This window comes from Gymnodraco acuticeps, unplaced genomic scaffold (assembly GCF_902827175.1).
Source record: "Gymnodraco acuticeps unplaced genomic scaffold, fGymAcu1.1, whole genome shotgun sequence".
In the NCBI taxonomy this organism is placed as follows: domain Eukaryota; kingdom Metazoa; phylum Chordata; class Actinopteri; order Perciformes; family Bathydraconidae; genus Gymnodraco; species Gymnodraco acuticeps.
In genome coordinates, this window is record NW_022990165.1 from 374,021 (window position 1) to 380,020 (window position 6,000).

Consider the following 6,000-nt stretch of genomic DNA (forward strand, 5'->3'; position numbering starts at 1 on the left):
AATTGTGTGATGTCAATATGAGTCAGTCAGTTGGTAGGTTAGTCCATCACTTTGTTTCAGGTTGAAATATCTTTAAACATTTGTATAGTTTACATTGAATGTAATGCATTGGTTTCTATAGGATGAATCTTGATGATTTGTGTTAATATTGTCCAAAACTTGTTTTCATTTCATTTCAAACCTTTATTTAACCAGGTGAATCCCATTGAGATCATTGATCTCTTTTTCAAGAAAGACCTGCTGCAAGTAGGTTCCACATGAAGACATAAAAACAGAAAACAACAGAAAAACAAAAAGGACATCATACAGCATAGTTACAGGGATTACAATTTACATACCTAACGACATTTACAGGTACCAACAGTATCCGATTGCATAACATCTATCCGAGCTTTAAAAACATTTAGTGGAACCAAATTGCTCAGTTTCCATTCTTTTTGTAGACTGTTCCAAGTTAGAGGAGCTGCGCACCTAAAACTTTCGTCCCTAAGACAGTAGCACTTGGCACATTTAACAAAACCACATCATGAGATCTCAGGCAATAGCTACTTTCAATTCGCCGTGTGATCAGAGAGCAGATGTAAGATGGTTTATCCAACATGGCTTTGTAGATGAAAATGTACCAGTGACTGAGCCTCCGTACAGTTAGTGAAGGCAAACCTGCCCTGGCATACAGGGTACAATGATGAGTTAATACTTTACAGTTAGTAACAAATGTTAGTGCACTGTGATACGCGGCATCTAACTTGATCAGGTAATGGGCAGGTGCATTCATATACATCAAATCACCATAGTCCAGCACAGATAAAAAGGTCACAGAGACTAGCCTTTTCCTGGCCTCAAGCGAGAAACAGGACATGTTTCTGAAAAAGAAACCTAGCTTCACCCTCAGCTTTCTAAGCAGATTATTGACCTGAAGTTTAAAAGAGACGCAATTATCAAACCAGATACCAAGGTATTTATAACAGGCAACCACTTCAAGTACGTGTCCTTGCATAGTAACAATATCCAAAGTGGTCTCCGGTGTCTTTTTGGCTTTTGAAAAAAGCATTACCTTAGTTTTATCAACATTTAAAATAAGCTTAAGCTGAGAGAGCTGCGTCTGGATAATATTAAAAACTGCCTGCAATTTAACAACAGCCTCCTTATGGCCAAATACCTGCAAAATGAATGACATCCCTTCAGTTGCAGGTGTACTTTGTGTATAACCTGAACCTGCCAATAAGCTAGAATAGGATGGTGAACATGCATTGATATCTTCAAAACAGCAGCATTCTGCCTCTGTGTGCATAAAACTAGCATTAAGTTTAAAGCACTGCTGTTGTAAAATGTTGGAGGCTAAATAAAAATTACAAAATAAATGTAAATGTAATCAATCACAGTTAACGAGAACAAGTTACATTTCAGTTACGGGTCAAAGGGGTTACTGCGGTAAATATTCTTATATGTAGAATAAAACATTAATTTTGATGCTCTGTTCTTATCCTAATTGAAGTAATGGTGAATACAATAGAATAGAATAGAATAATTTAATGTCATTATGTACAATGAGAGAACGCAATGCTTCTCCCTTTTAAAAGGTACCATCAAAAAAAATCACAACATAAGACAACAAATACACGCAGCATACATACTTATGTAGGAATAAGGAATAAAGTGCAGTAATTATTTCCAGGGGTATAACATCTAAAATGTAATAAATAATAATAGTAGGTATGTATTTATAATAATAATAATAATAATAATAATATATATGTATATATATACAGAGTCACATTTATTTCACATGCAGGATGATTAAGAGGTATGACTTTCAGGAGTTAAGAGCAATGATGGCTCTTGGGAAAAAACTCTCTTTGAGTCTGTTTGTTTTGGATTGTATACACCTGTAGCGCCTGCCGGAGGGCAGCAGGTCGAACAGGTGAAAGCCGGGGTGTGAACTGTCCTTAATAATGTTTTTGGCTTTACTGAGGCAGCGGGAGGTGTAAATGTCCATCAGGGAGGGGAGAGGGCAGCCGATGATCCTCTGTGCTGCTTTTACGACTCTCTGGAGCCTCATCCTGTTGGCCTCAGTGCAGCTGGCGTACCACACTGTGATGCAGTATGTTAATAGGCTCTCGATGGTAGAGCGGTAGAAGGTCACCAGCAGCTTAGTGGCCAAGTTGTTCTTCCTGAACACCCTCAGGAAGTGCAGACGCTGCTGGGCCTTCTTTCATTTCATTTCAAACCTTTATTTAGACTGATAAATCCCATTGAGATCAATGATCTCTTTTTCAAGGGAGACCTGCTCAAGTAGTTCCACATGAAACATAAAAACATAAATAGAACAACAAAAGGATATCATACAGCATCATTTACATAATTATCCACATAAACAGGTACCTATAGCTTCCGATTGAGTAGCATCCAACCGAGCTTTAAAAACATTTAGTGGCACCAGATTGTTCAGTTTCCATTTAATTTGCAGACTATTCCAAGACAGAGGAGCTGCGCATCTAACAGCTGTCTTCCCTAAGACAGTCCTAGCAGTTGGCACATTTAATAAAACCACAGCATTCGATCTCAGGCAGAAGCCACTTACAATTTTCCGTGAGATCAGGGAGCAGATATAAGATGGAAGTTTCCCTAACATGGCTTTGTATATAAAAATGTACCAGTGACTGAGCCTCCGTACAGTTAGTGAAAGCAAACCAGCCCTTGCATACAGGGTACAGTGATGGGTTAATGCTTTACAGTTTGTCACAAATCTTAGTGCACTGTGATACGCAGCATCTAACTTGACCAGGCAATTGGCAGGTGCATTCATATAAATCAGATCACCATAGTCCAGCACAGGTAAAAAGGTCACAGTGACTAGCCTTTTCCTGGCCTCAAGCGAGAAACAGGACTTGTTCCTGTAGAAGAAACCTAGCCTAACCCTCAGCTTTTTAAGCAGGTTATTGACATGAAGTTTAAAAGTGAGACAATCATCAAGCCAGATACCAAGGTATTTGTAACAGGTAACCACTTCAATTTTATTCCTTGCGTAGTTACAATATCTAAAACAGGCTCTAGTGTCTTTTTAGCTTTAGAAAAGAGCATTACCTTGGTTTTCTCAACATTTAAAAGAAGCTTTAGTTCAGAGAGCTGAGTCTGAATAATGTTAAAAACATCCTGTAATTTAACACCAGCCTCCTTAATGGAGGGACCTGCACAGTACATCACGGTATCATCCGCATAAAAATGTAAAGTAGCTTCATCCACATTTTCACCTAAACTGTTGATATATATGGAGAATAAAAGTGGACCTAAAACAGAACCTTGGGGAACACCATTAGCAATGTTTAACCACTCAGAAGACAGCCCATCAAAGTGAACACATTGAGACCTTTCAGAGAGGTAGTTCACAAACCACCCTACTGCATGGCTGGACATGCCTATACTGGCTAGCCTCTGCTTTAAAATGCGATGATCGACGGTGTCAAACGCTTTTGAAAGCTCAATAAACAGAGCTGCACAACTCTGCTTATTATCTAAAATACTCGCCACATCATTCACCACTTTCATTGTGGCAGTGATGGTGCTGTGTTGTTTTCTGAAGCCTGACTGATGTTTAGACAGGATGTCATTTGTACATAAAAACTCCTTTACCTGTTCACTCACTAAGCGTTCAAGAACCTTAGCCAGAACTGACAACTTAGAGATTGGCCTATAGTTATTTAATAAGGTGGCCTCCCCTCCTTTTAGCAAAGGCAGGACATACGCTGACTTCCACAATTTTGGAATTGTGTTAGTGCTGAGGGAGAGGTTAAAAAGAGTAGTGAGAGGTGGAGCAATCAAATCTGCAGCTATCTTTAAAAAGAAAGGTTCTTCGTTGTCTGGGCCAGCCGGTTTCTTAGGATCTTGGTTAAAGCTTCACGAACAACATCAACAGTAAAAGGGGTAAAACTAAAAGGGTTTTCCAACACACGTTTTTCAGAGTCACATACTGTAGTGTTCACAGAAGCAGAGTTAGTGACAGAATCAAAAAGAGAACCACAGGACACAAAATGCTCATTAAAGCAATTTAGCATAGTAGCCCTGTCCGATATAATGCCAGATGCTGTGGTAATGCACGGAGGTAGCTCATTACGGATCTCGCCGGTGGATAACGTTTTAATGGCTTTCCAAAAATTTCCAGGATTATTCAGATTCTTTGTGGTTACTGACAGATCAGTACTTTGATTTAGCACTTTTGATTTGCGATGTGAAGCTATTCCTTAGCTGCCTAAAACGCAGCCATTCTACCTCTGAGCCTGATTTCCTAGCCTTTGCCCAGGCCTTGTTTCTCTCATGAAGGAGACTGGACAGTTCAGCAGAAAACCAAGGATTGTCTCGTCCCTTTACTCTAAATTTACGCAGGGGTGCATGTCTATCAATGATCTCCATAAAACCAAGATAAAAATAAGACCATGCGGTTTCTACATCAGCACACAGATCGATTTTACCCCAATCAAACAGATCATGCACAAAACCCTGCTCCACAAAATGTTTTTTGTCTCTCTTAATGATAATGCGAGGTTTAACCTTTTGGACCTTAGTGTCCCTAATTGTGGCTACAACACAGTGATCACTCAGATCATTTGCAAATACTCCCACAGATGAATATTTATGGAGAACATTAGTTCAAATGAGATCAATTAGGGAGGATTTATTAGGGGACTTAATGTTAGGGCGAGTAGGACTGTCCACAATCTGAGTAACATTTAAAGAGATACAAAGGTTTTTAAAATCCTCTGACACTGCAGTTAACCAGTCCCAGTTAAAATCTCCAATCACTATTTCCTTGTAGTCTAGTTGTGATAAAAGATTTGCTAGTGAAGACAAGGAGTCTTTGACAGCTGAGGGGGGTCTGTAACATCCCACCACCATGACCTGTTGACCCTTTGCCACTTCTATATTTATGGCTAAAAATTCAAATTGCTTACTGATCAATTTGGAAACTAATGTGGTTACACTGAACTTATTCTTAACATAAATGGCAACGCCACCACCTTTATTAGGCCGGTCGGTACGATACACATTAAAACCATTTAAGGCAATGTCAGACTCAGAGGCCAAAATAGATTTGTTTAGCCATATTTCTGATAAAACAATGACGTCAGCGTCAGTTGAGCTCGCCCAGATATGGACAAAATCTAGTTTACCTAACAGACTGCGCACATTCAAGTGGATGAAACCCAACCCAGACCTAGCTTTAAAATCAGCAGGAGTAGCGATCTGACTACTACTACTGGGCGGACCAGGGTTAGGTTGTACATTTCCTGACAGTAATAAGAACAAAAAAACCAGGCATCTTTTCCTCTTAAACGACACACATTTCTCCTGAAGTCTACGATGATCTCTTTGGTTTTTGTGGGGTTCAGTGCCAGGTTGTTCACTGAACACCACGCTGAGAGCTTCAGTACCTCACTCCTGTAGGCCGACTCGTCTCCTCCTGAGATAAGCCCCACCACAGTGGTGTCATCAGCAAACTTGACGATGATGTTCTCTGGGTGGGAAGAACATTTAATACAAACTAGACAATATTTTGTACATGTTATTTAACTATTTAACTATTTAACTGTTTAACATTGCATTACAAAAGTGATCTTCCTTACACTGATAGTAAATACAGTGTTTTCTGATACACACTTAGTCTTTTGCATCAAGCAGTTAAATTCATCCATCAAAATATGCTCTGGCTTCTGTGAACAAACTTTAAAAAATGCTGGCGAGAAAACGAGGGGGGGGGGGGGTTGGTAGCGGAGGGCACGGTTGTCACTTTTGCTGGCGTCCACTTGTGTGATTCATGTTGACTGAAGCCCTGCGTTTGTCAGGGGAGGTGTCTGCAGTAAAAGTGCCACAGCCCTCCAGATTGACACTCATTAGTGAGGGGCTCCGAGGCAGAGGGGGCCCCGATGGGGCAAGAGGGCAGCAAGGAGGGCGAGAGGCCACATCCCACTAAAAATAAATGATTTATAATGATTGATACAGATAGCA